The sequence below is a fragment of the Gracilinanus agilis genome, chromosome 4, assembly GCF_016433145.1.
Source record: "Gracilinanus agilis isolate LMUSP501 chromosome 4, AgileGrace, whole genome shotgun sequence".
NCBI classification, from domain to species: Eukaryota; Metazoa; Chordata; class Mammalia; order Didelphimorphia; family Didelphidae; genus Gracilinanus; species Gracilinanus agilis.
In genome coordinates, this window is record NC_058133.1 from 221,122,819 (window position 1) to 221,134,989 (window position 12,171).

Sequence of the window (12,171 nt, forward strand, 5' to 3'; positions counted from 1 at the left end):
CTAGTATTCTATTTAAGATTTTTGCATCTATGTCCATTAGGGAGATTGGTCTATAGTTTTTTTCTCTGTTTTTGATCTCCCTGGCTTTGGAATCAGTACCATATTTGTGTCATAAAAGGAATTTGGTAGGACTCCTTCTTTGCTTATCATATCAAATAATTTGTATAGTATTGGGATTAGTTGCTCTTTGAATGTCTGATAAAATTCACTTGTGATATTTGTTGTCATATAATTGGGCAAAATAGTTCTTTATGATTGCCTTAATTTCCCCTTCATTAGAGGTGAGGTCTCCCTTTTCATCTTTGATACTGTCAATTTGGTTTTCTTCTTTCCTTTTTTTTTTTAGATTGACCAGTACTTTGTCTATTTTATCTCTTTTTTCAAAATACCAGCTTCTAGTCTTATTTATTAATTCAATAGTTCTTTTACTTTCAATTTTATTAATTTCTCCCTTAACTTTTAGTATTTCTAATTTAGTTTTCATCTGGGGATTTTTAATTTGTTCTCTTTCTAATTTTTTGAGTTGCATGCCCAATTCATTAATCTCTGCCCTCCTTAATTTGTTAATATATGCACTCAAGGATATGAATTTACCCCTGAGTACTGCCTTGGCTGTATCCCACAGAGTTTGGTAGGATGTCTCATCATTGTCATTCTCTTTAATGAAATTGTTGATGGTTTCTATGATTTCTTCTTTGACTAATTGGTTTTGGAGAATCATATTGTTTAATTTCCAATTGGTTTATGATTTGCCTGTCCAGGTGCCCTTACTAATTATTTTTTTTATTGCATTATGATCTGAGGTTACATTTATTATTTCTGCTCTTTTGCATTTGTTTGCAATGTTTCTATGCCCTATAACATGGTCAATCTTTGTGAATGTACCATGTGCAGCTGAAAAGAAGGTGTTTTCCTTTTTGTCCCTATTTACTTTTCTCCACATATCAATTAAATCTAATTTTTCTAGGACTTCATTCACCTCGCTTACCTCTTATTTATTTTTTGGTTTGATTTATCTAGATCTGAAAGAGGAGTATTTAGATCTCCCACTATTATGGTTTTACTATCTATTTCCTTCTTGAGCTCTGCCAGTTTCTCCTTTATGAATTTGTATGCTATACCACTTGGTGCATACATATTGAGCAGTGTTATTTCCTCATTGTTTATACTGCCTTTAATCAGGATTTAATGACCTTCCCTTTCTTTTTTAATCACATCTCTTTTTACTTTGGCTTTGTCAGAGATAATAATAGCCACTCCTGCCTTCTTTTTCTCATTTGATGCCCAAAAGATTTTGCTCAAGCCCTTAACCTTAAACTTGTGTATGTCTACCTGCCTCATATCTGTTTCTTGTAGACAACATATGGTAGGATTTTGGTTTCTAATCCACTTTGCTATTTGCTTCCGTTTTATGTGAGAGTTCATCCCATTCACATTCAGAGTTATAATTATCAGTTGTGCATTTACTGACATTTTTGTATCCTCCCCTAGACCCACCCCTTCTTCTTACACTATTTTCTTTTAAACCAGTGGTTTGCTTTGAGCCAGTATCCCTCATCCCCTCCCTTGATTAACTTCCCTTTCTACCCCTCCCTTATTTTTCCCCTCTTTTTATTTTTAAAGGCTTAATGAATTCCCTCCCACTTCTTCTCCCCTCCCTTTTTTTGACCTCCCCACTCCCCTGCTCCCCTTGGTTCATCCCTTCTGACTTTCTCAGTAGTGTTAGATAGAGTTTTTTATCCCAGTGGATAATGTAGCTACTCTTTCCTCTCTGGGTTGATTACACTGACAGTAAGGTTTAAATATTACCTCTTAATGCTCTCTTCCTCTCCTTCTTATACTAGTATTTGTCCCCTCCCCTTCCCATGTCCTCTTTGTATGTAATAGAATATCCTATTTTTCTTATTCACTCAAGTTTCTCTTGGTGTCCCCTACTATTCACCCCCCTCTTTCCCATCCCCCATGTCATCTTAGACCATTTAGTATTCTGTCCTGTCCCTATGAATTATTCTTCTGATTGCTATAATAGTGCATACTATAATGGTGAATAGAGTCCAGTACAGAGAATCATACATAGCATTTCTCCACATAAGAATACAAATGATTAGATCTTATTGAAGCCCTTAAAGAGGCAAATTTAAAGAATTATGAGTTTTCTTTCTTTCCCCTCTGTCTCTTATTTACCTTTTCATGTTTCTCTTGATTTTTGTGGTTGGATATCAAACTTTCCATTTAGTCCTGGTCTCTTCTGTGAAAATACTTGGAAATCTTCAATTTTTTTGAATGCCCATACTTTCCCCTGGAAGTATATAGTCAGTTTTGATGGATAGTTGATCCATGGTTGAAGGCCCAGCTCTCTTGCCTTTCTGAATATCATATTCCAAGCCTTGTGGTCTTTTAGCATGGAGGCTGCCAGATCCTGTGTGATCCTGATTGGTGCTCCTTGATATTTGAATTGTCTCTTTCTGGCTTCTTGTAAGATTTTTTTCTTTTACTTGGAAGCTCTTGAATTTGGCTATTATATTCCTGGGTGTTGTCCTTTCTGGGTCTAGTGTAGAGGGTGATCTATGGATCCTTTCAATATCTATATTGTTCTCTTGTTGTAGAACTTCAGGGCAATTTTGCTGAATAATTTCTTTTAGTATGGAGTCCAAGTTTCTATTAATTTCTGGTTTTTCTGGAAGACCAATGATTCTCAAATTGTCTCTTCTAGACCTGTTTTCTTGGTCTGTCACTTTCTCATTGATATATTTCATGTTTCCTTCTATTTTATCAATCTTTTGACTTTGTTTTATTTGTTCTTGCTGTCTTGAGAGATCATTAGCTTCTAATTGCTCAATTCTAGCCTTTAGGGACTGGTTTTTGGCTATAATCTTTTGGTTTTCCTTTTCAATCTGGTCATTTCTGGTGTTCAATTTGCTTATCAGTTCATTTGATTTCTGAGCCTCACTTTCCAATTGTGAAATTCTGCCTTTTAAACTGTTATTTTCTTGCCAGATCTCTTCCATCTTTTCCATCATCTCAGATTTGAACTCTTCAATATCTTGTGACCAGTTTTCATTATTTTGGGTAGGTTTGGATATGATTTCTTGTTTGTTCTCCTCTGTTGTCTGGATTTTATCTGTGTAAAAGTTGTCGAGTGTTACAGAGTTCTTCTTGATAATCTTTCTCTTCTAGGGTTTCCGATTTTGGCTTGCCATTGTTGTTAGCCCAGAGCCTTCTCAGCTTTGTCCTCACACTCAGGGTCTGTCTGTGCTTTCTAGGCTTCCGAGGTCTCAGGTCTTGTTGTTCTCGGGGTCGAGCCTCCTGGTTGTCCCTGGTCTGCCCTTCTGCCCGAGGCTCTTTCAGCAGTCTCAGGGGCTGCTTCCACAGCTGCACTCCCTTCTGCACAGGGTTCCCACTCGAGGTCCAAGCCTGTGCTCGAGATCCTTGTCCACGCCTAGGGCAATGCCTTCACCCGCGCAGGTGCTCAGGAAATTCTGTGCTTGTTCTTTAGCCTCTTGAGGGCCTAAGGAACAAGCCCTGGAGCTGCCAGTGACTTAATGGGTGCCCCAAATCTGCTTTACCTCTTGTGGGCTGGCCTTGGCGTTGTGTGTGGTGTGGGGGGTGGGGAGGGGCTTCTTCCTCTCGCGTTTTAGTGAGAGCTGTTTCACCCCTTTATAGCATGGAAATGCCCCGATTCCGTGTACCTTCAATGCTGCACCCTGTTTTGGGGTCCCTTCGTTCATCTGGATTCGTTTTTATGTCCCCTTGAGGAGTCCTGTATGCTTTGGTTAGGAGAGATCGAGCAGCTGCTCCTTACTATGCTGCCATCTTAACCAGAAGTCTCAACTATGCTGCCATCTTAACCAGAAGTCTCAACAGCGTCAGATTTGAAGTCAGAAGCCCTGGGTTCTTACTCCCCTTTTTACTAGCTGTATAATCTTTGGAATTGAGGCATTCCTCTTATCTATACCTTCTCAGTTTATTTACTTTTAAAGTGATGGCATTACATTAGATCAATGGTTCCCAAATTTTTTTGGCCTACCGCCCCCTTTCCAGAAAAACTGCCCCCTTAGTTATTCACCACCCCCAAATGCATCTGTGACCATCACTGCCCCCCCTGGATTGCTGCAGCACTCACCAGGGGGCAGTGGCACCCACTTTGGGAATCACTGCATAAGATCAAGAATTCTTAACCTGAGGTCTGTGCACTTGCTTCTTTTCATATTTTAATAATCATATTTTAAAATAAGTTATTTTCCTGGTGTAATCTTATGCACTTAAAAGCATTATTCCAAGAGAAGGTTCATAGGCTTGACCAGCCTGTTAAAGGGGACCAGGACATAAAAAAATTAAGAACCCTTAGATTAAGCAATTTCTAAGAGTCTAGGTACAAGTACTATGATTTAAAATACTGGCTTGTGTTAATTAAAAAGGGAAATCTAACATTTTTGTGAAACATCTTACAAAGTAAGCTATGTTGTCTAACATTTCTCCAAGACCTCTTACAATAAGAATTTCTCAAGGACTAAGAATATCTCAAGGCATGATTCTAACCTGGTCTTCTTATATCTGCTCCTTCCCTTCCCTACCTTGATCCAAGGATAATTGGAGATGAGGGGAGGGAGTGACACTTGAGTAGACAAACTCTGAAACAACTGCAATCCATATTCCATTTTGAATTTTGTAGCCTATCAGTTCTATAAGTTTCCGTCAACATTGTACCTTCACTGGCATGCCTCCTCAACCTCATTCCTATTCAGACCAGCTGTACTTCTCACTCCCCCACAACCCAACTGAAGGGTTACTTCAGAATATACACTATAGTCTCAAAATATCCCCCAACATTCTCAGACTTTCCTAGAAACAATTCTTTCTCATCTTTGCTTTAACTAAAACCTAGCTTTCCTTTGAGGAGACCCCTATCCTCACAAAATACATCTTTCGTTTACTTGGACTCACATGGTTGGGAGGAATGGGTGACATCTTCTGTGTCAACACTGCTGCTTTTGATTCAATTCAATAAATATTTATAAGGCATCTGCTAACATGGTAGGCCCTGTGTGAGGTGCTAGAGATATTTACTTTGATGAAAATCCAGAGAGGAGAAAGTACATGGGAAGAAAGAGTAATCCACAGTGCCAAATACTGCAGGAGTGTCAAGAAAAATGAGGACTGAGAAGAGACAATGGTCTGGCATGGCAATTGAGAGATTGCCAAAAACTTTGGAGGGAAAGGTTTTATTGATTGATGAAGTCAGAAGCCAGAATGCAAAGGGTTGGAAGTGTAATAGGCAAATTTATAGATTAAGAAGAGAGTGAGAGAAGAAGAACAACTACTATAGACATTTTCCCCCCTTGGGGCTTGGCTGTAAAAGAGAGGAGAAATGTAAGATGACAACCCAAGAGAATAATAGGACCTAGTAAGGTTTTTTGAGGGAGGAACTTGGACATATTTGCAAAGCAGAAAGAACAGATAGATAGATAAGATAGGAAATGACTGAAGATGAGCAAGGAGGATGATCATGAAGGCAATTTGCAGAAGATCAGATGAGGTTAGAATCAAAGAATGTAGAACCTTGGCAAAAAAAATCACTTTTTTTTTTTATCAGACTGGCATAAAGGAAGAAAAATGAGAGAGCTTATATGATTGCTCTTTTTTCCCCCCAGTAAATTATGATTGAAGGGTGACTGAAAGGGAGAGAAAAGAAAATGGTTTGGTTGGCTTAAGGATAGAAGGTTTGTAGTGCCTTCTGTGGAGAGTCAGATAGATCAATTAGGGGTTACTAAATGGATTGTCTTGCTAAGGTGAGGGTAGCTAAAATTAGATTACATAAATGTGAAAGTGAACCCAGTTGGCTCAGTTGCATAATTTCCTCCAGCTCCATTCGATGGCATGAGTTACAAAGTGAAGAAGCAGATAGGGGGAGTCATTCAGGGTTGGGTTTGACAAGGAATGAACATCAAAAGGACAGGGGTGCAAAGGATTTAAAAGCAAGTAATATAGAATTGAACTGGTTAATTATAATGTCAAGATTAGGGATGGAATGTAAAGGAATGATAGAGCAGGGGATGATGGCCTGGGAGAATCCTGAGGGATTGTAATGTTGGTGAGGAAGGAGAAACAATTTGAGAGGCAATGCATAATCAGAGGAAGTTCTGTTCTGATAAAGGAATATGGGAGTTGTTTTTTTTTTAATTGTAAACTTAAAGATCTATGTAAATCTTAAAGTGCTTAATAAATGTTAGCTATCATTAAGGTAGATATTCCTTGAGATTTTGTCCTTGGCCTCCTCTTTTCTCTCAGGCAATCTAATTCACCCCACAGTTTTGCATCTCAAACTCAGCATGCTCAAGTTTCTGTCCCCAAACTAGTTTCTAGTGATTTAGTATTATCTTTGACTCTTTCCTTTTTTTCATCTTATGTACCTGGTCTTACAGTCTACCCCCACAATCTTTTCCTCTTAGGCCATTTTTCCTGTTACAGGCCTGATCTAATAGTCCTTCCAATTTACGTTCTTTATACAAAATTCTGTCACTTTTCTGCTTATAATCCTTCAATGCCTGCTTCTCTATTTATTTTTATTTTAATAACAAAGTCTCACATAAGTTTTCTGAAGTTATATGATCCATATTGTCTCTCTCCTTTCTTCCCTGCCCTTTCCTGGAGCTGACAAACAATTCAGTCAGGGTTATACAGGTATTATTATACAAAACATTTCCTTTTTCACTAATTTCTCTTTTTTTTTTATTTAATGCCTCCCTACTATCAAGGAAAATTCAAACTCTTTTGACTGACCTTCAGATCTCTCCATAATGTAGCCTTACCCTTCCTACTTTTCTATCTTTCTTTCATATTCTTCCATGATCCAGCCTAGTTGACTACATCTTGTCCCTCAGACATTCTCCATACTTCCTTGACTCTTACGTCTTTGCTGGTATCTTCTCATGCCTAGAAGATCAATTCTCTTCCCCACTCCCAGTCCTATTCCCAGGTTCACCTACTGACTTTCTGACCATCATTTAAGATCTTGTCACCTCATATAGGAAAATTTTTCTTTTTTTAAACCCTTACCTTCCATCTTGCAATCAAGACTATGTACTGGTTCCAAGGCAGAAGAGGGCTAAGGGCTAGACAATGGGGGTTAATCGACTTGCTAAGTCACACAGCTAGGAATTGTCTGAGGTCAAATTTGAACCCAGGACCTCCAGTCTCCAGGCCTGGTTCTCTATCCACTGAGCTACCTAGCTGCCCCCCAAGAAGATTTTTCTAATCCTCTATCTGAACCTCACACAACATGCATCTCTAGCTTTTGCTATAGTTATTGGGAGTGATATATTTGCCCTGTTAAACTGAAAGGGGGGATTAGGAAAAAATCAAAGCCACAATTTTGCCTAGGGCAGAACCTGACCAGGACTGGCATGGGGTCAATTTAGGACCAAAAGTGAAAGAAACAAAACTTTTATATGATATACTGAAAATTACTTGAGATTGGAAGTTAAAGAGATCTGCATGCTATTCTCAGCACTATGATTAACTAGTTGTATGACCCTAGATATGTCACCTGACTTCTCAACCTTTGTTTCCATATTTCATGATCTAAGAGGTCCCTTCTGGCTCTAAAATGATACCAATACCTTGATTAAAAAATACTATAAATCACAGATTGTGGAGAACTAATGCTGGTCATCATGTAAATAAAACCAGAAGACAAAGGGAATTTGCAGCTAAATAAAAGGATGGCTCACAGATTCCCCTGGCAAATAAAGTAGCTGGCGGTTAGTTTTATCATGTGTCCAAGGGCAACAATAAACATCATTTCATGGGACATCTGGTCATCTCATATTGCAGCGCTCATAATGAGCATTTGCAACAATGAAAATAATTGCAATTTATGGGCCAACATCTGTTGCAGAGGATGAGGAGGTAGAGAAATTCTTCATAGTACTCCAAAAGCCTCTCCAAATTAAATGAACATTAATATTTGGTGATTTCAGTGCATTGAGCATTGAGACAGGCATTGAGTAGGATGGGGAAAAAATGTACAAAGAGTGAGTCAGTAGTAACAAAAAAGGCCAAAGGCCTGTGTACTATACCAAGGCCTCATCACCTAGACATAAGTATTTTCTTTTAGCAAATGATTTTTCACTTGTTTATCTGAGCATAGGATTTGGGATTTCGGTTTTGTAAGATTATCACTTACAAAAATGAATAATATGGAAATAAAAAAGGAAGTACTTTCTTTGAAAAGAGTCGCACTGTAGATAACAAGTACCAAACAAAGAAACAAAATACACCAATTTCATTGTTTATCGTGTTAAGAGATAGATAAGTGGTTACTGATAGAGAAGTCAAGTCAAAAGAAGCTATCTGGATACTTATTGTCAGGACACAAATTTATCAGACCAAAAATTGAAACCAATAGCAAATTAGAAGAATACATATGAGAAGATATGGTTCCCAACAGTGAAAACTCAAACCTGACCCATTTATAATAAGCCACTGCTGCCAAAAAAAAGGGGAAATAGATAAATGAAGACCATTACAATTTCTTAAGAAAGTTAAGCAATGGAAACTAATCATTACACAAAGGAAATCAGAAAGGAGACCACTGCCTTTGTCAGCAAATGCTTGATCAGCTGGTCAAGTGCAGAAATACAGTAGCCAAACACCACAGATTTAAAATATAAATTCCTTTACGATATTTTATGGAGGATGATCCTAGGCAAAATCACCTCATATAATGAGAACCAATGGAGAGATAAGCAAGTTTTTAAAAGGGCTTCATGTGAGACTCAATTAAGCTAAATAAACCTGAGGGAATTTAAGAAATTGGAACAATGACAAACCAAAGAGGAATGAAAAAGATCTGAAAAGATTTCTATGATAAAGCATCAGTGATGGAAAAACTCCATTTGGAATCTAACATTACAGTTGCTGATATGTGACATTAGGTGTAAATCCCACTCAAAAAATAATCAATTAAAAAGGAAGAACAGATAGATGAGGCCAAGTATACACAGATGAAGGTTGTATTGAATGGAACGCAATCCTAGGACTACTGAGATTGCATCTCAAGAAAACTAAAAATGGGGAGGATACCAAAGGCTTAGAAAGATTTGGGGCCTTTTTTTTTTTTCAATAATAAAAGAAAGCAACAGAATACTTGACATGATTTTCCCATCTCTACAAGATTTCATTGAGAACCAATGAGATTTTATTAAAAGTATAAAAGGGAAGAAAGAGGTTGGCTTCCACAAATGATAGATATCCTATGAGAGACCTCATCATTGCACTCATACAACTTACTAAAAAGTATAAAGTTGGAGTATAGTATAAAGCATTTGATTTAATAGAAGCAAATAAATACCCAATACTCTGTCTCCTATGTCAAATAATATAAGATTCCACAGAACGAAGTCGTTTTTTTCATCAATCCTCTGATTTCAAGCCAAGCATAAGAGACATGTTGTCCAGGGTACTTGCTGTTGTGATAGCCAGTTCAAATGGAAGATAATATAGATAGCAGATATAGAGAGCAAATTTTTCAAGATGCTCACAGCTTGTGCATCATTTTAGTATATCAAACCTAGGAAGAATGCAGAACCTCTTAAATGAGATCTAACATTATCCTGAATTCAGCCTAACTACATAGAAAAAGTCAAGTAATAAAAAAATATCTATATCTTAGTTTGGAGCAACTAAAGGGGCACAAGAGGATGGTGTGTCTAGCTTAGTCAGGAAGATCTGAGTTCTCATCTGGTCTCAGACACTTTAACTTGCTATGTGACCTAGGCAAATTACTTAACCCTGCTTGCTCCAGTTTCCTCATCTGTAAAATGATCTGGAGAAGGAAATTGCAAACTATTCTGGTCTCTTTGCTAAAATTTAAAAAAAAAAAAAACCATCTGTGGTCACAAAGAGTTGGACATGACTGAAAAATGACTAAACAGTAATAGTTTGAAATTACCATGTAGTTGGACATACCACTGAGCATCAATATATATTGATTTGATCATGAGATAATTAAGAATTAAGCATTCAGCCTATACCAATCCCTGTCCCAGGCATTGGGGAAATAAAGACAAAAACCAAGAATCTCTGCCCCCAAGGAGGCAGAGATTCTATCCTCCTGCCTATTCTGTTTTACTGAGAAGAAAAATAAATGTACAAAGAAAATTAAGTATAAAATATAAACAAAGTTATTTGGAAGTGGAGTAAGAGGTTAGCAACAACAGGGAGGTATCACTATCACTTCCTCGAAGTGCCACATAAGTTGACTACTTGAAAAAAAGCCAAGGATTTATTTGATAGAGCCAGGATAAGATGGAGTACATTGCAGGTATGAGGGGCAGCTTGGCCAAGGGCATGGAAGGGAGATGAGATGCCACTTATGGTGCACAGAAAGTAGGACAATTTGGATGGAACACTGAGTATGTGAAGGAAAGTGAAAGTCAAAAAAGGTGGCTCAAGTTAGATTGTGAAGACTTTTAAAAGACAGAGGAAAGAGGGAATTTCTTGAATAGAGGAATAACATTCATACTAGTGTTACGAATACCAATTGGGTATCTGTATAAGCATGAATTAGGAAGAGCAATAGTCATTTAAAGTGAAATGTGATCAGAGCCCTAACTAGGATGATGTTTCAGAGTGGACAAAGGGACTGACTAGATGGAAAAAGTGAGAAAGGAAAAAGTCAAGGATGATTCTGACATTGTGAAATCAGGGAACCAGAAGAATGGTGGGAAAATTAGGAAGAAAAGAAGCAGTAGAGGAAAAGATGAGTTGTTTTAGATGTGTTCAACTTGAAATGCCTGCAAGGATGGGGGACGAAAGAAAGGGGTAGGGAAGAGACAGACTGAACTAGAACCACAGAGGCAAAGTGGGAAATAGAAACTTGGAAATAGAAGCAGGGAAGATAGAACACTCATGATCAGGCATTAGAGCAAAAATGATGAACCTGCAAAGTTGGTCAAAATTATCAGATAGGAGTCAACTGTATCATTAAAAGCCAGAGGGAAGAGGGTGGTCAAGTGCCAAATGTTTCAAAGAGATCAGCAAAGAGAAAAATGGGATGGATTGTTTTTGGAAATTACCCACTGTTTTTAATAACTCTGAACTTTTGCCTGAAACAAAGCCCTATCTTTGTAATAATAATATTCATTAGATATTACCAAAATGGCAAAGGAGATGCTCAAGGTGATGCTTGGCCTGAGTCTTAAAGGAAATCTGCAACACACTTCCTACCAAGCTGTGTAGAGGATGCCTTTAGCAAGATGTAAAACTTGAAAAAAGAAGATGAACCAATCATATGCAATGTTAGAGGGGAGGCATTTAGATGGTGAAATGAATAAAATACTGAGTCTGGAGTCAGGAAGACCCAAGTTCAAATGCAGCCTCAGACACTTTCTAGCTATATGATCTTAGACAAGTCATTTAATCTCCATTTACCAATTTCTTCATCTATCAAAGGGCAACTAGGTCACAAAACAGATAATGTTCAGTCTAGAGACAGGAAGATTCATCTTCTTGAGTTCAAGGCTAATACTACCCGTGGAACCCTGGGCAAGTCACTTAACCCTGTTTTCCTCAGTTTCCTTATCTGTAAAATGAACTGGAGAAGGAAATGGCAAACCACTCCAGTATCTTTGCCAAGAAAACCCCAAATCAGGTCATGAAGAGTCAGATAATACTGAAAAGGACTGAACAACTTCATCTATAAAAGGGGGGTAAGTATTAGCACCTACCTTCCGATGTTGTGAAGGTAAAATGACATAATGGTGAAGTACTCCATTAATGATTATTATCTATTATATCTAAAATAACTATTATCTATTATTATCATTATCTAGAAGAGGACCTGCAGAATATTGCACCCTTCCTGTTGTGGAGGACTTCTGACCGATCCACCCCTATCTCCCCACCATAGAGGACTTTCTAAGACATGGACGAGATTCACAAAATTTGGGAGCTCGATCTGAATTGTTGGAGGGAGTCCACACCACAATGATGAGATCACAGGTCCATTAGAGCAGTGGTTCCCAAACTTTTTTGGCCTACCACCCCCTTACCAGAAAAAATATTACTTAGCCCCCTGGAAATTAATTTTCTTTAATTTTAATAGCAATTAATAGGAAAAATAAATGCACCTGTGGCCATCACCGCCCCCCTGGATTACTGCAGCACCCA